Source organism: Empidonax traillii, unplaced genomic scaffold (genome assembly GCF_003031625.1).
Source record: "Empidonax traillii isolate 1590-97213 ecotype Southwest subspecies unplaced genomic scaffold, ASM303162v1 scaffold186:size1492175, whole genome shotgun sequence".
Taxonomy (NCBI): domain Eukaryota; kingdom Metazoa; phylum Chordata; class Aves; order Passeriformes; family Tyrannidae; genus Empidonax; species Empidonax traillii.
In genome coordinates, this window is record NW_020955379.1 from 239,857 (window position 1) to 262,225 (window position 22,369).

Below are 22,369 nucleotides of genomic sequence, written 5' to 3' on the forward strand. Positions count from 1 at the left end.
CTGATGAACTACAGAAGTAATTCAAACTTTGTTTTCCAGTTCTTTTCCTTTTCTGCTGGCAGCTGGAAATTCTTTCACTGTGGGGCATTTCAAATCACAGCTCACTGAGGCTCCTCAAAAACAGGAGTGCAAAGGTCTCCCGTTGTAGTGTTCCTCAGGACTTACACCTTTGGGCTGAGAATATGCTGACTGAATATGAAGCTGTTTGAGAACTGTTGACCTGAGAAGCCTTAAGAAATGTTGATTCTTTTTGTTTTAAAAAAAAATTAATTCCTACAACCCCTGACTATTGCTTAGAAAGTCATTACTCTATTGCTGCTTTTTATGCGATTTGGGCAACCTTTCAGAATAATTTGCTTTAGAAAATTGTACAGTTAAAGAGTCTTAACAAAATCAGATTGAAGGCTCAAATAACAAAGTGTGCATTTGCAATGTTCCTACAGCTAATGAAATCTAATTTAACAAGTCAGTTTGATAATTTGCCTCTCAATTCCAGAGTAAGGCTTCCTTCAGTGACTGTCAAATTTAAGATACCCCAAGCCTCACAGATGAAGCAAAGACCATGTTTATAGCCCATTTACACTGGGAGCCAGACTGTCAACGTGGAGCCCTGCCAGCTTGGGACAGATGAGAATCTGGCTCCCTACCGAGAGCATGAGATCTTGGTGGTTTTGGCATCTAGTTTGTGACCCTGACATCCAATCCAGTAACCACAACTGTAGCTGAACTGCTAGCAACTAGCAATTTCTTTCTTTTTATTTTTTGTTCCACAGTAGAAACGTGTCAAGAATAGATAGTGAAGTTCATGTGCTGTTACTAGTGTGTTCAGGGAGTCTGGGCAACCCCTCTCACACCACTCTAGCAGAGGATGAAATAGCAAATGCAATCACACCAAAACACCCCTAGGATAGTAGCACGTGGTACTTTGATGCTTTGGGAAGGGGCAAAAGACGATGAGAAAGCAAAGCTGGCAAAAGCAAGGACACTTATTATTTGGACGACCAGCACAACTGCGATGCCCTTGGCCTGAGCAGGTGATTAGGTCCCAGCTGAGATCATCATCAACTGTTTCAATGTGGGGCCACACACAAGCCCTTTCTCAGGGAGAAGCCAGTCACATCACTAACTGCTTCAGTTAAATATTGCAGGAACTTAGATGGCAATTATCATTCTATCATCATTACATTGCTTCAGTGGTGATGGATGATTGGATGGATGGATTTACCTTCCATGAACTTTTTACTTGAGAAACAATTCGCTCTCCATTGTGGGCAAAGTGTAATTAAACAAGATTCTCAGAGGGATGAGTCAGCTAAATCTATTCCTTTCTCCAGCTTCCTGCTTTTTCTTCATCTTTCATGTCTAATATTAATTTGATTCTTTCGGAGACAGCCATTTTAACTGATTAAGTAGACCCTAAAGGTTGATGAAGTGTTGCCAACCTTTTTAACAAGATGTTCCTTCAAAAAATCATCCATCAGCTTCCTGCTCTTTTCAGAGGAACGGGGAAAAAGAAACTTGTCAATTCTACATCCTTCACTTTGTTCTCAAAAAAATCCTTCGTTTCTCCTTGCTACACATCTGGTTTGGTGCTTCCTAGCTTGCACTGATTTTTTGTGTGCCTTCACATAAGAGTAGTTAATGTTCCCAGAAGTGATGCTGGAATAAACATATCCTGTCCCTTCTGTGGGAAGGTGGTTAGAGGACCTTTTCTAAAAAAGGCTTCATGAGTTTGCACAGCATTACTGGGGCTGCCTTGAAAAGCAGTGGATATTGAGCTGTACCCTGGCTGAGCAGGAGTGTCTCAATCCTAAGCTTGGACATGAGCTGTTAAAAGGTGTGCTCCAAAGCTTTTTCCCTTATTCACTGTTACAGTGCCATGCAGAGGATGGAAGTTTTTAGAATTAGTGAGAACTGCAAAAAACTTCATTAGGGGGGAATAAGTAAAAGCTAGGGAGAGCTGCCTCAGTAATAGGTCTGCAGGAAAGTCCTTTTGGTGGACAAACTGAATGTGAGTCAGCAGTGAAGGGCAACCACAGGATCACAGATCATGGAATCATTTAGGTTTCAAAAGACCCTTAAGACCATTAAGTCCAACCATAAACATAACACTGCCAAGTTCACCACTGAAAAACGTCCATGATGATTAAGAAGAGCACAGACAGGCATGTCAAGACAATTTCTCCCTAATCAGCAATAGACAGGCTATATCTGGAGTCCTGGGCCTGGTTTTGAGTCTTTCTCCCATGGAAAAAAGATTTCCCATTTTAAAATGAGGGTTATCAAGATAGGAAGGAGGCTAAAGGGTGGAATGACAGACCAAGAGAGGTGGGAAGTGTGGCTTTATATATCCCGGAGAAGAAAATTGTTAAAGGGGAATCTTACAAATGGTTTATAAATAAGATGGATCAGAGTCATCTTGAAAATGACAGCAAGGGGATTTCCTGCTAGGTGGAAATAACCAAATTTCACAGTAAGGATGATCAAATATCGGGACAGGTTGTGCAGAGAGTATGCAGACTTTTCATACTTGGAGATATGTAGAATTTGACAGAATAAAAACTTGAGCAACCTTATCTAATTTTGAAGTTAACCCCACTTTCAGCAAGGAGATAGGACTTGATGACTTTGGAGCCACTTCCAGTCCAAATTATTCCATGATTCCAGTAAAATCCTATGCTTTTTATGAACTCTCTTGATTTTTAGCAAGAATGATCACTGGTCTGGTCTTTCTCATGAAAGGTGTTTTCCAACCCATAACTACTCCTGATTTGAAACACTTCAGCTAACCTTTTTATCCCAAAGGAGTGTATGCCTCACTTGGAATGGAAGAGAAGGGATTTGTTTCTTACCAAGCCAAAATTATCTTAAGCTTGTTTTCAGGAATGAAAGGATTATACATTGTTTTACCTGTGTTAAAATATTTTTACAGTCCTTTGTCAAAAATTCTATTATTCTTATGCTTTCTGGCAAACCCTATTAGCCTGACAGGCTGTGTGGTTTTTTGGCAAGGCATTTTTTCGGAGTGAAGTACTGCATAAAAAGTTTGTGTTCAATGAGGATTTCAACAAGCTGTTAAGACTGGGTCTGGATGGAAAGGAAGCCTCAGAGTAGAGAGTGTGATGAGGATCAGAAAGGAAGGAAAAAGAAGGGAGCAGGAAAGAAACAATTCAGAGGAAGGCACTGGAAGGAAAGAAACAAATCAGAGGAAGGGACTGGAGGGTAGTATCTTTGCTTTTTTTCCTGGCAAGACTCATTTAGTAGTACACTCAGAAGCCAGTCAGCCTCCTGTTTATATTTTGCAGAAGGCCTGTGATAAATAGGGCAAGGCAATGCAGGTGATGCAGTAGCAGACTGGACTTGATTGATCATTCAGTTCTATCCGTTATCCTGGACTTTCCTAGTGATGTGATGTCACTTATTTGAATTTTCCCTTTTCTGAGGTCTGAGCTGTAATTTGAGAAACAGGGTACAAAAAAACCCAAGAAGCAGTTGAAAAGTATTGGAATTGTGCAAGAAGATACCAAGTGGTGTAAGCACGCTTCCCTGGGTGGCACAAGTCAGGCATCCCAAATTGATGGACGCTTTTGACATTAATGTGTGTGGCTCAGTCTCCTGTGTAAAAAATGTGGCTGGAAAGATGGCGATTATCAATATTGATGGCTGTTCTTGCAGTGCTCGTTTGTCAGTGTTAAGCACCAAAGGAAAGCAAGCGAGGAAATTGATAATTCTGTCTTCATAACTCAATTTCTTAAATACTCCTCACCTTTTCCATTGGATAAGGCAGCAATTCCTTCCTGGTCAAAAAAAAAAAAAAAAAAAAAAAAGGAAAGAAGGAGGTTGGACATACTGCATCCTGCATCAGTACAAGGCAACTAAATTCTGGCATTTCTGAAGTACTGACCAGTGTAATGCTAATGTATTCTGGTGGGTAATTTTAACCATAAAATTGCCTTCCTATTTTTTGGGTCAGTTTTCTGTTGTAAGTGTTGGTTCTAATAACATGTTCCTCTGAAGCTTCGTGGTCTGTTTGCATCTTCAGCATTACTGATGTAAATGGAGAAGTCCAGCTTGTCCTGTCTAGCTCACTCAGAGAAGAGGTAAAATGGTCTTTCAGGGACTAAGTGGACCTTTCTGCTGCGTAGGTTTCCACCATCTCTTTAACCTCACTGATAGCGAATATGTATTTCTTCTGAATTTTGGCTCCTGCTTGTGATATTGTTGGAGCCTTTATTTTTAGAGCTGCTATCTTTTCTCCCGCTGCCATATCTGTCTGCTGAGTGTTGCTCTCCTGCCAAGTTACACTTGCTCTAGACACAACATAAACATAATTACATGTAAGAAATGTGAAGTTGCTTGGATTCACTGTGAAAAGAAGGTTTAGTTTCAAAATAATTTCACTTTAGTCCTGTTTCTAGTCTTAATCCTGGCTGTCTAAAGCAAGGGTTACTTGTTGATGTGTACAGGGTATAGTGTGCTTTAGCTCTTTTCACTGCCTGGAGATCTGAGATGCTACAGGAGAAGAACTGATAATGTGATTTAGATGTATTAATGGGAAAAAAAGTCTCATGTTCACATTGATATCTGAAAAGGATAACTACAACTGCGAAATAAATGGGGCATGGGGAAAAAAAAAAAAAAGGATGGACCAAATAGTAGATAGTACTAACGACAGAAAAGATAATATTCAGTGTCCCTGAGGTCTGTGTTCATCTCAAGTCCATTAGTTCTCTGATTATCAAGACTATCATGCAAACCACAAGGAAAATTTGGGCATGTTTTGAGAAAGTAAAATATTTGTGCTTTAAGACACATCGCTTTGATTCTAAGAAAAGAAAAAAAGGAAAAAAAACCACAGCAAACCAACAGCAAATAACTTTGTGTGATTCCTGTTACTTCAGAAAATGCCTGTTTTCAGTTAGCCCTGAAGAGTAAAACTTTGAGTCTGAACTTGAACAACATGTGTTACTCGAACATTGCTTTGATACTTTTTTTTTTTTTTTTTTTTTTTTTTTTTTTAATTTAAACTTGTGGAAGAGTCAAGGAAACAGAACTGAACTGGTAATTTGGATGAGTTCTGGTATCTGATCCAGTGGTGGTGCAGAGGGATATAGCTGCACATCACAGCTACTGTGGTAACAGACCTATTGAAAGCAAATTTTTGTTAAGATCTGGTGTAGATGTTATGCGAACACATATGCAGTTGATTTAAAAATTAAAAAAAAAAAGTAACAATTCATTGAGAGACACATAAACTGTTGAAGATAATTAAAATGTTAATTTTATTCCTGCTTCTCTTCTGTGTGATGTAGAACTGTCTGATATCTGGTGGGACTAAAAAGGATTTGACTCTCCCTCAGCTAGGTAGTGTTCTGCAGTTCAGAAATAAAAGTGGTGCCACAAGCAATGGTGAAAGGAAGGAACTGCATTAATTAATTGTAAAACAAGGCACAGGTGAGCCCTAGTCCAGAGGACTAGGCTCCTGGGGAGGAAGGGAGCTGCACAGTTCATGGGTGATGTTCTTCTCTAGAACTCATTAGAATAATGCAAGCTCTAGAGAAGAGGCCCCAAACTACTCTGATCCTGAGTGATGAGCCCAAGAAAATGTTATGCTGCACTTGACCTCATGTGGAGCAGTGTCTTGCAGTGATTTAAAACAACAACAACAAAAGGCTTCTGTGGCCATTTATGTGAATCTGTGAATAACCTGCAGGCTCATTTCTGAAGCTTCTGGCAGAGCAGCCCTGGAGCTGTTGTGGCTGCACCCCACTTTCCCTTTCTCTTCCCTTAGAGGCTGGTGGCACCTCTTGCCTTGGCTATGCTCAGCCTGACACTCTGCAGAAAGGGTGCTCTGTGTGCCTTCTCTCTGAGGCAGGGGACAGAAATTAAGCTTGGGAAAGAGGGATACTTCAGATCGTGCATTTTGAAAGTTCTCCTCTGCAAGAAAGGATTGGCGTGGCAGGATTGGTGAAAACCCCACTCTTCTGTGTCTGCTCACTGCATGCCAAGATAAGATATAGTGAAGTGGAGCAGCCTATTTAAAAATATTCTTCATAGTTAGAGAAAAACACAGGTATGAAAGAGGGAAAGACAGGGTTATGTTCTGGCCTGGCTGTGCTCTTGTAGCACCCATTTAAATTCACATTTATATTTCTTAATACACTCATCTCCTTTTTGCCTCAGAGCTAATTTAATTGAATCTGCTTGTTCTGCCTGCCATTTAACTGCGGGCTGCTCCGACTAAAACCAGTTTCAATGCAATAAAAAACCAAGATGTTTCACTAAATTTCCGGCATTAAAAGCAGCTGACCTTCATATGCTGGGGGGAGGGAAAGGGGAGTTCTAGTAGGTCTAGTGCTGAGAGATGCACAAAAAATCAACTGCGCACATAACTTGGATGAGAAATTATTTTAATTGCACTAACTACCCTTATTGTGTGCAAGCGTGTGTGTGTAATTTTCAAATATTGTCTTCATTTGAATTAAATTATCAAATGGGCTGTAATATTAGGCTAGAATACTTTTGGGATGAACATGTATTTTGTAATAATTAGTTCATTACTAGGCAAAATATAGCTGTTTCTCTTGAATGCACTTTTTTCCATTTATTTGTAAAAAAGAAAAAAGATATTTTTAAAAATTCTCCAAATAATATAGCATTGCTACTATTGGGTAAAACACAAATAAAGGGATCGAGTCAGAATTTAGTTTTCCACAGTACACATGTATACAGCTGTACAGCTATTAAAATTGTCTGTGTCTAATTTGTAAAACAGAGCAGTCAGACAATGCACTGTTTCTCTTTGACACTATATTTCTGTTGGATTTGTTTGGCTTGACCACCAGGAATATCAGACCACACAGGGCAGGGACACCCTTGCATCATTAAACTGATGAATTTTCCCATCCTTTTCTATGATGGAGGACTTTACCCACTGAACTGCTGAGATCAGACCTCTCTGCAGGGAGGAGTATCACCTTTGCTTATGCACAGCTACTGTGGCAGATAGTATAGATATAACTGACTGTATTTTTTTTTTCCAGCTCTGCTGTACTTCCTGGGACTCCTGATAGTCTGTTTAAGGCTCTTGTTGAGTGAGCGATAAGATTTTCAAACAGAGGTTTAGAAAGTCTCTGTTGTTTCTCAGCGCTTTGGTTGGAAAAGAATGTGTTGAGATAAGGCCCTTCAGTACCACCAAAGGGTAACCTATGTGCAAACAGGCAGAGAGGCTGCTTATTTGTGTATTTTATAATGCTGCTTTAATTCTTAGTTTTATAAACAAGACAATTGTTCAGGCAGAGAAGCAGTCTTGTGAAATCCGATATAATTATCAGCTCCTGCCAGAGAGCAGAATATGCATTAAAAAATCATATGGAGGAGGCAGGGCTGTTTCTGCCTGCTCCCTCCTTTTCTCTCGCCAACTTGCTCAAAATCAGTGCAGGTTTCAAATCGGATTTGAAACCTGTTGGTTTAAGCGAACTGCTTGCTCTGATTCTGGTTGTGAAAATCATAGAATCATTAAGATTGGGAAAGACCACTGAGTCCAACTATTAACCTAAAACAGCCAGATCCACCACTAAAACATGTCCATAAGTGCTATATCTACATGATTTTTGAACACTTCCATGGATGGTGATCCCATAACTTCCCTGGGCAACCTGTTCCAATGCTTATCAACCTTTTCAGTGAAGAAATTTTTCCTAATATCCCACTAATGCTTATAATAACTTGAGGATAGCACCTCCTAAAATCGCTTACTAGAAAACATAATACATATTAAAGTAGGTGGATGCATTCCCAGTGTAATAATGAACACTTGGACAAAATGCCTTGAATTTTTTTTTTTTCTAATTCTTGTGCACAGGATTAGTTTGATTTTCTTTTATGCTAGAAAGTAAACTTTATCATAGTACAACGAAGACTACAAAAACTAAAGAAAATTGTAGTCTACAGAGGTGTAAGAACCCTGGATAAGAGCAGGTCCAAATACTGGCTGTCTTCTGGAGAGTCTGAGTTATACAATGCTATTATTAACAAAAAAATTTTTAAAACTTATTTTTGTTGTGATTTAAAGTGTCACATGTCTCAGCATGATTCATTCCACCTCTTCTTTCTATGTTTATTTTCTCGTTCCAGTAGCAGACTGTTACAACACTAAACTTCCCTTCCACAAGTTACTTTACTGCTCTTTGGAGCCATAAGGCTTAAGCAAAATGGAGATGTACAGATGTGGGTGGGAGGAAGAAGGGGGAATTGAAACTCTCAAAAAGACCTGGTATTTTTTATTTCCCTAAATATATGTATATGAAGAGAATCTGGTATAGAAACAAGTATAGGAACATCAGAAATTTGGGAGAGAGAATATACAGTACAGTTGAAAATTATATAACTGCTACATTGCAATGCTTTCAAAACACCTTCTCTGATAAGAATTTTAGTTGGTTTTAGTCTGTAAGTATTTGCAGCTCATCTGTTCCACAGAACTTACACTTTTCAGGACAGATTCATTATTGGTCCTTCATAATGAACCAGTGTTCAGAATTGATAACAGAACCAGAATTGATAATATCTCAGTGCTTAAAATACAGTCTTCCTGTGATGTGATCCTGGTATCCTCTGGAGTCATGCTCCGGCATGAGTTTTCTCAGAACACTTACTTTATTTTTCATCTGTCCAGCCCCCTTGCTCTTGAGCGTGGCAGTCGCAGAGCTGAGTTCCCACTACAGGTCTCAGCTTGTTGGCCCAGAAGATGGAGGTGCTCCCTGGGCCTGCCCAGGCTCAGGGTTGGTTGCATGGTTACAAGCAGGTGCTGTTTCTTTCTCATGCTCCACTTCCAGTGTGTCATTTCTGTGCACACAGTGTGTAGTTGTTCCATATATGTAAAGCTCTCGCATATTTGGGAACGCCTAAATATAGCTATCTCTACTTTCTGTGGGCTAAGGAAAATGACCCAAAATATTCCTTAAATTTAACTTAGTAAATTTACACTTGGTAAAGAACAGCGGTAGATGCTTCAAAAGTGTCTTTATTTTTCATCACTTTATTCTTTTGTAAATAAGTAAGAATAACTGCAATTTTCCTTACACAATGCAAGTGTTTTATAGGTTTCAGGCACTAAAACAGGTAACAAGAAGTGGTTAAAAGCAGTTGCTGTACTCCTGGTACAGAAGCTGAGGGTATTAAGGACTTAAAAGATAAGAAAGTAAGATGTAACATGCTACATAATCTTACCATAATAACTCAGTTTGCATGTATATAATGCATGGTAACTGCTGTTTTATGGCGAGTTTTTCAGATGCTGTAATTGCCTGTTGAACATTGCTCTGCTACATTCATTGACTGATGAATTCTATACAAACTTTAGACAAACCACATAATGGGATGCCTGGGAAGTTGTAAAGTGAAAATTTTATTTGATTAGCCTAAATAAAATTGATAAATAACAGGGAACATAATTTTAGCTTTAGAGAGGCATTGAGGAAGGTAAGTGAATAAAATATCCATATTGATGATGCAGCATTTGTGAGAGACCTTATAATTCACATGCATTTCAAGATCACAGTCAGTTACAGAAAAACAAAATTGTACTTTGCTTTACTTTGTAAGTTAACCATTGGGGAGCTTACAAAACTCCTTATTTCAATCATCATAGTGGACATACATCAGAGTATTTGATTTCATGGGTGTTGTGGAGTATAGAAAATTTATTTCTTCAAAGGCTAGACTTTTTGTCATATTATTCCAAGAAATTTTCATTAAAAGTTGAGGTTTAACATTATTATTGTTGTTGTTGTTATTATCATCACCATTATTTGCTGCTGCTTAAAAATAGAGGGAAGGAAAACAAACCCAAAACCTGGAAGTTAAGAATCTACTGTTGGCAAGAGAACACTTTGTTTGAAGCTCATTTCAGAGTATTAGGAAGAAAAAAAGATTTTGCTCTCTAAAGGGTGTTGGTACTCTTGCAACCCAAGAAATGTGTCACCACAATTGTGGTGGAAACTCAAGGCTGAGTTCTCAAAGATTAAACCACTCCATCTCCTGCGTTTTCACTTGGGTGGAACGTGAGAACAAGAGCTCACATTTCATCATTCATCGGTATAATCACTTTCAGGTTCCTTCAGAGGGTGGCAGAATCCCCCAGAAAAGAAAATAGAGCAGGACTTTGTAGCTTAATGCAAAGCAGAGGGTGGATGGTGCAGGGAAAGACATAGAGGCTCTACACCACAAGACAGTAGTTCAGCATCTTTGATGCTGAGCATTCAAATCCACCCTGGGTAGTGGTGTGAGCAATAAGAGGGTGTGGTGGTGATGTAGCCATGGTGGTCTAAGAGAGTCTAGAGGCAATCCTTGTCTCTCCAAGGGACATGTTTTGCTTTGGCAGGAGATCAGCTGTTAAATGCCCTGTGTGGCCATAGAAGGCAGGTAGCCTGTTTGATTAATTGAGGCATGTGTTGCGGTAGACAATCAGCATGTGCAGTGCTGCCTGTCAGCATGCATACAGCTACTGCATATGCTCTTTCCTGCCTTGCAGAAATATCTAAAGATATCTATTCAGAGCGCTGGGCTTGGTGGGGTAAGGATGGAGTGTAGAGGACAAGGAGCAGTAATAAAACCCTGTGAATACAGCCCTTCTCATACTTAATTTTCCTCTTCCCAATTTTTCTCCCCAAAATGTGAAAGGAACATAGGAGATCAACTCATTGAAATCATCTGAACCCTCTGAAGTCTGTTTTATGAGTTCATTTATCTGGCTTGCTTGCGTTTCTTTGTAACTTCTTTCTTCTGCCAAAACTAACTTTTAGGCTATAGATCAGCTGCGGTACAAATAGCAGTGAAATGGCCCATACCTCCAGAAATGGATTCAACAACAAAGTCGGAATTGGAGAGGTTTGGGATGTTTTATTCCAAACTAATTGAATTACAGAATTTTCTTGCAATTGCAAAGGAAACAGCTGTGTGCTGCATATTTTGTAAATGTAATGCTTTATATCAATGCCACTGTGTTTTTCCTTTGAGAAAATATTTGTAGCGTTCATTATTCTTCCAACTATAAGCCTTGTCAGGAGAAAACAATGTCTTAAACCGAAAATACTCCTTTTCCAGCCTTATTGCCCTTGCCTAGCATCTCAAGCATCAGCAAAATTCCAAATACCACGAGGTTTGGTTACTTTTGTTAAGAAAGGATAATTCATAGTGTGTGTTAATAGGTGCAATAGCTATTTCTAAGCAGATAGGTCAGATAGCAAAGTGCAAACTGATGCAATCAGTCACCATGGTTTCATCAGAGTTTAGTAGGCAAGGGAAACTGAGGACCAGACCTGTTTGTAAGCCCTGACACTGTTGGCATGATTTTATCTTGCAACAGAGATTCCAGTCCCACTTTTTCTTTGTTACTTTGTTTTGAGAGAGGAGCTAGCATTAAAACTGTGGTAAGTGTGGGTACTTCGGTGCTCTGATTGGTGTGTTAAAGTGAACCTTGGAAATAATTTGCCTGAAGCTTGAGCAAAACGAGTTGAAATGTGGGGAAGAGTGCAGCCTGGATTTGTTTGGTTCACAGAATTTTTGTAAATACATTATTTTAATGATTCTTTTGAAACCAGTGTTACGTGCTTGCCCTTAATTGTCACCAGCGGTGCTGTGTCAGCCCCCAGGGACACTGAATGGATATTTGCTTGTTCCTGGAACTGAGCAAGGAATGGAAAGGTAGTATGCTCTTTGTCTGTTGCTGCCCAGGAAATAGATTTTTCATTCTGAATATTTGTTTATATTTTAATTTCAACATTAGAAACTTTAGCACACAAAGTTTTCCTTTTTTTTTAATTATTCTTTTATTTTATTATGCACCCAAAAATTTTCTGGAAAGTGGCAGAGCACCTCTTCTTTTAAATGCAGGGTCCTTACGAAAGCTTGTGCGTTCCTGTCAGCCTTTTTCCAAGTAACTTTTTTAAAGCAGGCAAGTTGGCCTGATGCTTAAGGCATCGAGGGTGTTGCTTGGCAACTTTGGGCTCTGGGTGCGTTTCTTTGGGAGCAGCTGGACAGATGTTTGCACACAGGCTGACTGGGAGCAGTGCCTGGAGGCGACTGAGCAAACCCGGTCTTAAAATTATTGTTGCAGGGGATGTGTGATAAATTAAACATTTGCACTGTGAGAGGCTGTTCATGATACTCATTATTTGCTAAGTTTAAAAAGCTTTTCAAAAGGGTGAGAGGCTTGAGATGCTTTTCTTGGGTATTTTTCAGTGCCTAGGGGACAAATACATACCACTTGTCATTTGGGTGAGTGAAACTTGTTTAGTTTAACAGTGAGTTGAAGATGATGGTTTGTTTTGCTGTTGTTTGATCTCCCCCTTCATCCTCTTCCCCCCCCCCCCCCCCCCCGTTTGAATGTAACAGTATCATTTTCATGCTATTAAGAGGATTTACCCTATAGAGATGCAAACCCAGATCTCCCAGGCTTGTTTTGCAGGTCTGTGTCCAGTTGGCAATTGGTTTCATTTCAGTTAGAAAGAAACCAGTAGAATGTGCTACTTTCTGTCCCACAGTACAATTTGCGGGGTGCACACAGGGCACCTAAGGTTAAGGTATGCCACTATATTTACCAAGGGCAAAACACAGAAAACCTGGCTCAGATTTTTCTCTGTGATTACTTACAGTGAGAGCAAGTAGCAGGGGGAGTAAGCTGTTAAAGCAGAAGGAAGGGATGGGTTTTTCCTCACTACCTTCAGTTTTACTGGCAGTGTCCCATCAATTGAATGTGCGACTGAAACTGTAATATGAATTAGAGCATGTTTTAGTGCATTTTAAAAGTGTCTGAGCAGCTATAAACATCAGGTGGAGGGGCTCCTGGTTGTGTGCAGAGGCTGTCTGTTAGCTGGAGGTGGGCTGGCCCCTGGGAGCCCTTCTCAGGTCAGGGCTGAGGGTTAGTGATATCATTTTGAGCAGTTGCTCACATAAATAAAGGCTGTTGGCCAACACCACCATCTGATGCTAGCACAGGCTGGCATTGGCCCCAAAAGAGGCAGCAGTTGCCATCATCCTCACTGCTCATGTCATATCACACCACCCACTCCTCAGTCTCATATTGATGAGATCTCACAGGGAATTGTGGTGAGGAACTGATCAGATTTATCATCTCTCCTCCCTTCTTAGCTTTAACGTGAAAGGGTTTGCCTACTTCTTCCCATGGCTTTAATCAATACTTGCAGTGGCTTAGTGAAAGGGGCAGGACAGAGGTGGGAAGGAGCAGATGGGAAATAGGTACTGACTGCTGTCAGTATTGCAGATGTTTAACTGACTGGGAGAATGTGGCAGACTGGGCCAGGGACAGGCTGTGTGGAGCAAGGCGACATCTGGCTGGGTGGGCCCTGAGCCACCGGGCACAGCCCCAGGTCCTTGCTTTCTGAAGAGCAGCCACTTCTGCTGTAAAGTTTTGTGCAAGGAAAGAAGTAAGAGCAAGATGAGGCGGCGTACTGGGAACAACTGCGGACTTTTCTAACTAGAAGCAGACAAATTGCATTGTTTATATCAGGGTTTTGCTTTTTTGTTGTTTCATTTGGTAAGTATATTTGGTGGATTAAAAACACCAGCCCTTTCCCTTTCTGTGAGTTTACTTGTTGTTGAACATGGGATCTGGGTTTTCTACTCCTATGTCACTTTGAGAGAATAAAAATAGAGGGGGATAGTGTGACAGGAAAGTTAGACAAGAAACCTAAAGAAACATGTCAGATCAGAAATGTTTTAATTCTAAGGAATCCTTGAGCCTAAAGTAATCCTTATGTCACTAAAGAAAGCAGTCTGTGACATCGTAGCATTTAAGACAATACAGATAAAGGATAAATGTGTTCATTTTTGAGTGAGACTTCTTACCTCTTCTCAATAACATTTTAGTATGATGATAAGCATATTCATTGTACTTTAAATAAGAACCTATAGCGCTTCCCTTAATTGCTATTAACCTTCATTAAGATGAGAGTTGAACTGTGTTGGGTGCTATGAAAACACTCATTAAAATGCCTTCCCTCCCAGGTAAATCTTGCAGCTAATGAAGACAAATTATATAAAAACAGCTGGGGGCTATGCCTATTAACCTGGACACTGAGAGTTGTTTTATTATAGGTGTCATGAGGAAGAGGTATCTTAAAACGGGATTGTAGAAGGCAGTTATGATTCAGGGTGACATTTCTATTTCTCATAGTACTTCATAAATATGAGCATTGATTCTCCTTTGTCTCAGTGAGACTTGAGCTTATGCTCAGGGTAAACTGTTTAAATCCTTCTCTGAATTAGATGAAAAGAAGACATAGGAGAGCTAAAAACAGCTTTGCAACTAAAATGCAAGACTGGCCTTAATGGTATGAAAAAGGGAGAAGGAAGGCTTTTTCATTTAACACCCCAAAAGTAGAGCAAAACAACGTGCACTGTGGGCATGAAGATAAAAGGCTAGAATTTCATGGACTGAAATAGATGGACTCAACAGAAGGCAACACAGTAAAAAGGAAACGGTCTGTGTTGACCTCCATAGACATGGTTACCACCTGGGAAGCTTGCAGTCTTAGAGTTGCCAATAGAAAATGAGAGTTGTCTTTCCCTCCCTCATTGTTAGGTTGTTCAGGAACCCTACTGAAATCCAAATAAAGTTATGATAACTGCATATTGCACATCATCTGTATTGTGAGTTTCCTCTAGTCAGTGTATGTTAGATAAGAGTACAGTTAAACCATAGCAATGATTATGCATAAACAGAAAAAAAAATCTTAGCTGAGATTAAAAGCTTCAGTTTGTTACTCTGTTTGAAAACTAACGTTTGTATATTTTGGACATAGCCTCAGGTATGCGTCAAAGCATCATGTATCCATAAAATGTAGCTACCTTTGGTTCATAATGGGGCTGGAGAACAGCAGGAGGTAATCACTTGATAATCCAGTTAATGCTCTCAGTCAGAAAGTAGCTACAGATATGAAAGTGGCAAAAGGCAGTGCTGAATTAATTGCAATACATCTTCTATAGGCAGGATTTCAATTGCAGAAGCACTGGGGCCAAATTTGCTGATTGTTCCTTCAGTAGTCTTAAAATGGGGTGGATTTGGCACTGCATGGCAGAGTGAGACTTACTTCAGACGGCACACCAAATAAATCTCTTCACTGAGATCAATAAACCAGTGCCAAGAATAAATCTGACCTGCAGCGTCACTGAGTTGTACTAAGGGATATCTCACCAGAAGGTTTACTAGTTACATATTTGAAGGCAATGGTAATGTTGGCCAATTAGTAGGCATTATGTTTGCAGTGAGGGAAGACAGAAATAGAAGATTTGGTCTGATTTCTAAATCTTACCTTCATCTGCTCACAGTGATTACTCTTAATTATGAGAATTTTGTTTCATTGCCATGCAGAAAGTTAAGCTGCATGAGTCATGGGCAGAACAGTTTGCTTTTAATAAATAGAAGTGGATACGGTAATAATAAAAAAAATTTTAAGAAAAATTCAGTCCGACTCCAAACCCATCTGCCTGTCTAGACAGATATTGCCAAGCTCCTGTCTGCTAAGAAGTATCTTCTTAATAATGCTGTACTAATGCTACTACTTTTACAGTACTTGCCGTTTTTCAAAGTGCTGTACCCAGCTAATTCATCATTGGCTGGACTTGAGACAGACTTTTGCCGAGTTTGATAGCATTTTTGTGTCTTGCTTTTCTGTAATGTGCTGTTTTGAATGCCATGCCCAATCAATTAGGGAATCACAAGAATGTTTTAGGCATCAGTTCCCAGAGCTGGGCAATAATCCTTGTCCCTGTTCTTCCAGGGTTGCCTATTCATCTTTTCCTGGCAGAGACCGTGTGTCTCCCCATTCCCCTCTCCCATAAAAAAAGTCCTTGTAGTGGCCAAATGCTCTGCACAGGCCTGTTTTCCTTACGGCTCTCTGCCTCTGACTGGAATCCCGTGGGGAAGGGAGGGGGTGTGTGGGTGTGTGTGTGTGTGTTGGCACCTTCTCCACCTCCAATTTACCTGCTTCATGTCAGAGGCTGTCTTTGCCTTTATTCTTTCCTGGCTTTTTTGTGCCTCTCTCCCTCCCTTTAAAGGGCTTTCCCAAGCAAGTTGCAAGTGTTCACTGAAAGGGAGAAACTGGAACAGCAGAAGTGATGGATAGATAGGGAAGAGAATGTAAGGCGGAGCTTGCCACCTATTTTACTCATTTCCCCAGTTATTTGTCAGTCTCCTAAGTGACTCTGACTCTTGCTTGTACAGTTGGGTCCTGGTGTCTCAGTAGCTATGTGATTCCCTCCCTAAAGGATGGGATGCTGGGGACAGCCTGGCTTCCATACCAGCACAGAAGCAATTCGGACATGCATCAACCAGGTTTGGTTGGGAGAAGGGATTACCTCAGGCTGCACCAAGCCTGATGTGAATGGAAACTCAAACAGAACCCTTTGCTCCTGACATTCAATTCTGAAGCATCACCTCCAGAAAGATGAGAAAGCATCAAAAATAAAATTATTGTCCCACAGCAAGGCAGGAGATCAGTCTCTTCTAGTGCTACCTGGATTTATAATCTGGTCTTCCTTTTGTGTAAATACTTGGAATAACTCCAGTGAAGTGTAGGGGGATTATTCATGTTTCTCACTTGTGAGAGAAGAGTATAGATTCAGGCTTGCTATAAATTACTGAAAATACCCTTTTCTAAAAAGAGAAATAATATTAAAAGCTGTTGACTCATGGAAACCTAAACTTCCACAGAGTTCCCATGTGACAGAAGTCAAGGCAAGTTGGGCAACTAACCTACTTTGGAATTAGAAAGTAAAACTTGAAATTGAAAAAAAAAGTATTAAAAATACTGCGAATGTTGAGAACTCCGAAAGTTGGGCCCATATTGCTAGCTCAGATGTACATCTTTTATCTGCTGCAAAGATTTCCTGCTTGTAGGAGCAGCCTGTTAATACCACCTTATATTTTGAAGTTAAATCAATATGCTGAAAGCCTTCTAGATCCTCAGGTGAAAGATGACATAATACATGCAGCAAAGCCACAAAAGGGATCACAGAAGATAGTGTAACTATGGGGCAAATCTGCCTGCAATACTGCTCAAAGACATCAAGTGTGGCTGGGGTGCACAAATGCTCCAGTGATGTATCTCTGCTTAAAAGTGGTGTAATAGGCAGTGCAAGAGCTTCCAAAGGTTGAGCTGGCAAATTCTTGCTGGTTTTTTTTTTTTTTTTTTTTTTTTTTTTCAGAAATATATCTAAAGTTTCCTAGGTTCTTTTGAGGTTCAATTTGACTCAGACCAACTCAGTCCTTCTTTTACTTTTCTTTTGTTCTTTGTTGGTTTTTTTTAATTTTTTTTTTTCAAATCAAACCTTGTTAACTCTAACATGTGTCTCTGCTGTCAAGTCCATTCCCTTGTGATTCACGATGGCTTCCAGAGCTCCTGGTGGAGAAAAATATGCAAGTGCTGTTATTTCAACTGCATGACCAGCACTATGCCCTCTCTTAGCTGATGGCACACATTTTTCTTTTGAAGTCTCTTTCCCTCTTATGCACGTTATGGGTGTGCCAGATCTGCTAAGTGGCACTCCGGCATGGCAGGTGAAGAGTGGAGTATATGTCTGGCTATGATTCTACATGAAATATAGAACAGCACAGTTTTGCAGAACTGAGAAATTGTATGCTGCTGTCTACTATAAAAACCTCCTACTCTTCTTAAATCCCCCAGAGATGCTGCTAATTAAAGGTGATACTCATGCCCCCAGTAATTATATCCCCAAATTCATATCAGAGCCCTGAGTATAATCTGGATCTCATAAGTTTTGGGAGCTCTCGAAATGCCCTATATAAAGGGCCTATATAAAACCCATTTTATTCACTGTGCTGTACCACAATTGAAGGTGCAGCATGAGAACGTCACTCTTCTATAGGCAAGCCATCACTGCCCTTCCTGTGGCTAATTCCTCTGGAAGAGAGCAAGTTCAGCTGCTTCTAGTCCCCCGGAGAAGCAAACAAGTAGTTCCTCAGGGTGCCGTGGTGTAGCAGAGTCTCAAACTCAACAGTGTAGTAGGTGGAGAGCTGAGTTATGAGCTCTAAGAGGAGCTATACTTACCAAAATGAAATGTTGCAAGTAGAATTAATCCCCTCTCAAACTGCTTCTGTATGCACTAGAAATTTTTGGTACTTTTTGACATGTGGCAGTGTTGTGGTCTGTACTGGAGTGAGAACTTGAAAGTCATATTCAGTTTTTCAGCACCCTTTTTAGATTGGGAGCTGATATGTGGCAGGACCTACATTTTATTTTTTTTCTGTTTGGCGATGTTGAGGGAAATAGGTTCAGATTTTAAGAGCATGGGGTTTGTCACTGGAAATTAAAATTGAAAAAGCTGGTACCCTCCCTCCCCATCAATCCCCCCCCCCCAAGCGTAATTGAAAGCTGGACCTTGCCAGCACACAGCTTGCTGCTTTTAAGTTGACGGGGAGCCTCTCCATCGCGGGCGTTTGGCTGCAATTGCAGCAGCTAAACTCATCTCTCTAAACAGACGGATTCATTTAGCTGAGCCAAAAAACGGCCGGATTCCTCCGGACGCAGGTGGGGATCCCTGTGTCAGGCGGGAGGGGTGTGGGGGTGGGTTCCCTGCCGTGTGCCTGGGGAGCAGCCCTTGGCGCCTCGGGGAGGCCGAGGGGCCTGGTCCACAGACCTGCCGGCATCCAGCTTTTGCCGTTCTCCGCGGCGTCTTACGCTTTTTTTTGCCTTTTTTTTTTTTTTTTTTCCTTTTTCCCTCCCTCTCTCCGAAGAAGCCTCGGCAGCCCTGATTTGCTGGGGAGCGGCGGAGGCTCGCTCTGGGCAGAGCCGGGCTGCGCTGCCGCTGCTGACGCGTGGCCGCCGCCGCCGCGCCGGGAGCAGCCCCGCGCCCCGTCCCCGCCGCTCCCGCCGCTCCGCGCCGCCGACCAGGGACCTCCGCGCCGCTCCGGCACCGCTGCCTGCGGCGCCCTCCCCGCAACGGGAAGCGGAGGGTATGCCCGGGGAGGGGGGCGGGGGCAGATTGCATCCTCCCCCCCCCCTTTAAATATATACGTATTTATTTATTTTTATATTTATTTATTTATTTATTTATATATGCCTATATACATTATGTATATATACGTACACATCATTCTTAGGAGCCATTTTTAAGTTGGGGTGGCGGTGTGTGGGGTCGGCCAGGCTGCCCGAGGGGAGCCGGGGGTGGGCAGCGAGCGGTGCCCCCCGCGGAGCGGGGAGGGTGGCGGGGGCTCCGCGGGGATACACCGACTGGGCTGCTCCTGCCGCAGCTCTGCCGGAGTATGGGGGGGAGAGGGGGAGGTTTCCAATTTTAATTTTTTTTTAGGGCGATACGCATTTCTGTGGGAAACTTCTGTAGGCGGCAGAGCGCGGGGGGTGTCTGGCGTGGTAGGGTGCACTCCGAGCCCCCGCTGGGGCCGTGCCTCCCCAGGTGCCCGCTGCCCCGCTCACCTGGGGGGCACAACACCTGGGCGGTGCAGGGGCCCGGCCGGGGCTCGGCCACTGGCGATGGCGGGGGGGCTTCACCCCCCCACCCCGGCCCGGGCCGTGGCTTCTGCAATGCGGTGGGTGTGGTTATGCACGGAGAGCACATCGTAGCCCCGGACCGCTGCAGTGGCAGCGCCGCGCCGGCCCCTTCCTGGCCGGCAGCGAGGGGCCCCGCCGGGCCGGGGCTGCCCCGTTCCGGGAACCCCGCGTCCCTGCCCGCCCGGCCCGGCGCGGGCTCCAGGTGCGCGGGAGGGCAGCCCGGGCGCTGCATCCCTGCACTCCTCCCCATCCCCGCGCCAGGCCCCGCGGAGTGCGGTGTGGAAGTGTCGGTGCTCGGTCAGGTCCCTGGGGAAAGGGGAATAGAAAAGCCGCGGGTGCGGCCAGCGGGCGGGCTGAGCGGGTCCGTCTGTGCGCCGGCATCCCGGGTGCGGCCCCTCGCCCTTGGGCGGCCGGAGAGGGGCTGGGGTGGGTGGGTGGAATAGCATTTTGTGCCATCTTTCATTCAAAGGTGAAACTTTATCGCATATACCGAGAAACTTACAAACTCGCACTCCTATGATGATCGCAGTAGCAAAGCATCCTTATCTGGCCTTGCACTCTCTTGATTTAATTTCTTTTGGGGCTGTGCTGGAGGAGGAAGGCGCTGGGTAAAGGCTGTTATCACTCACCCCTGCTCTCCAGCGTGTGCCCGTATTTGAGGCAGAGATGGAAAGTATTTCCTCCACTGAACGTGCATGCTGCTTATAAGTTGAAGGGAACCTACCTACGTTTGAGATCTTCTCTGTCAAAATGATTGCAAGTCAGAGGCCCGATTGCCAAAAAAAAAAAAAGGCTCAAGGTTAGGTGTGCCCCACGTGCATCCATCCTTTTACAGCCTGGTGAACTAAGTGGTACCTTTTTCATTTGAGTTATTATGTTGTCATTATTTTTCTCTGTCTATAGAAAGCTGAAAGATTTGTATTAAAGGAAGCAACTAAATCTCATAGAAAATAAGAATATAAGCAAAATATGTAAGGCTTTGACCAGTAAAGGTCAGGTGCAATCGAATGTATGCTTTTTCTCTAACTCTATGGAGAAGAGTCGTTTGATAGAGTATTAAAAGGTCAAGATCATCGTACTGCATCGCTGATGTGGTTAAACTCACTGGTCTTGCTGCACCTCTGTGTGTGTACATGCATAATAGAGTATAGGCAAATACTGCTGTGCTGGTCTCTTTGGGTTGGAAAGTTTCAGCTCTAATGCGAGCATGAGACCTGCATGGCAATAAGGGGAGAAGAGAGCCCGAGAGCACCGCATTAGAGTAGGAGCACTGGAAGTTTATTCCTGACGGCAGCGCATGAACAGGAGGGCTCCGTGAGCCGCTGGCATGCTGCAGACCTGCTTGCTGCAGCAGAGAACGTGAAATATACCGGGAAGCATTAAAAATACACTGGTTTTATTTAATCAGACCAGTACAGCCCGTGCCGCTCCCCAGACTAATTGCCCGCAGCCGCATCCCTCCGTTAAGTGGCGCAGCTTACGGCCTTTTCTCCCCAAAGGCTGCCCCGTATGACCGAGGCGCTGGTCGGATGCGCATCAGGAGCTCAGGAGATGGGAATCCACTGCTGCGGTGGGCAGGTTTAGCCTCGAGGAGGAGGAGCGGGGGAGGGGGGGGCGCAGGGTGTGGCACCCATCCCCAGCCTCCCCCTGCGCCTCTGCCTTGGCGGCGTCTCACTGGGTAGGGCTGTGTCTGACTGCTGGAGAGCTGCACCAAAACTGGTTTGAGTTGGGGTTTTGTTCTCTCTTCTGAGGAGGAGCAAGTGAAGGTGAAGCTACAACTTACGTAATTTTTCAATTAAACCGGGTGAAATCTTTTCTTGTCTGTAGTGGAAACCTGCAGAATATTTAGTCTTTGATGAGATAAAATTACTGTTCACAGATTTTTCTTTGAAGTCTGGGGAGGGGTTTTATGGGTAAGGGTATAGGTAAGGGTACTGAGGTAGGAGGTTTGTCCCACAGCAATGTGGTCACACTTACGGTTTTCAGATTTGTTGTTTGATGCATGGTTGTGAATTCCATGGGGGTTATGCATGGTTGTTTTCTTAAAATATGTAAAATGTCACTTCTTTGTATTTCATGCGTGATCTTGAGTTAACAGAAAGTTCTTGAAATGTGTTAAATGTGTTATTCACGGTGGGTGACATTCAGACTTGTTTTGTGGAAATCTCATGTACCAGTAAATGACTGCTTGTTGTCTGAGGGAAAACGTCAAAGCATTTATAAGCGGTTATAAAAGACTACTTGTCTCTCATGAGATGAAGCATCAGCTTTATTTCTCAAGCTACAGCATTTTCAATGCAAACCACAGAAGTAACTATGTGACTTTTTTGGGTGGGAATCTCTGTGTGTTCGGTGCATGTTCAATATATGTTGGGCTTTGACGATAAAGGGTCGGTCCATGCAGAGGGGGCTGTTGTGAGTCTGCAGGATTGTGATCTTTCATTGTGTATAGCATTGACGCAGGATATCGCAGTTTAACATCTTATTTATCACATTTTTACAGGAAATATGTTATGACTGCAGTGTTTGAATGTTATAGGAATACATTATGAATGCAGTGTTTCAAAGCGTTTTCTTCCAACAGAATTTCTCTCTTAATCGAGTGAATATAATGCATGCATATAACTGAAAACTACGACTGTTGTCAACTAAGCTGAAAATTAGGCTGAAAATATGTTTATCCTGAAAAATCACAATGGATTGTTTTTATTTGGTGCAAAAGTTAGGGTATATAAGAGTGTTACCCAGAACTAGACTTAAATAAGCATCACTAAGCAGTTTTGAGTCAGTACAAGAGAGGAAGTCTTTAAAAGAGACGA

At 42.4% G+C, this 22,369-nt stretch overlaps 1 protein-coding gene across 30 annotated transcripts in view; it reads left to right on the plus strand.

Moving 5' to 3' along the window:
- Nucleotides 1–22,369, plus strand: part of EPB41L3 (erythrocyte membrane protein band 4.1 like 3) — a 141,959-nt gene that overhangs the window by 26,619 nt on the left and 92,971 nt on the right. For 25 of the 30 annotated variants that reach the window (XM_027886347.1, XM_027886356.1, XM_027886357.1 and 22 more), the window contains exon 1: nt 18,895–18,997. The exons of 1 other annotated variant lie outside the window; for it this stretch is intronic. The gene's annotated coding sequence lies outside the window, so the exon portion shown is untranslated. Of the gene's footprint in view, nt 1–4,059; nt 4,101–18,454; nt 18,573–18,894; nt 18,998–19,813; nt 19,853–21,222; nt 21,317–22,369 lie in introns of those variants that run through there. 4 more of the 30 variants (XM_027886349.1, XM_027886350.1, XM_027886352.1 and 1 more) reach the window with 4 other exon arrangements.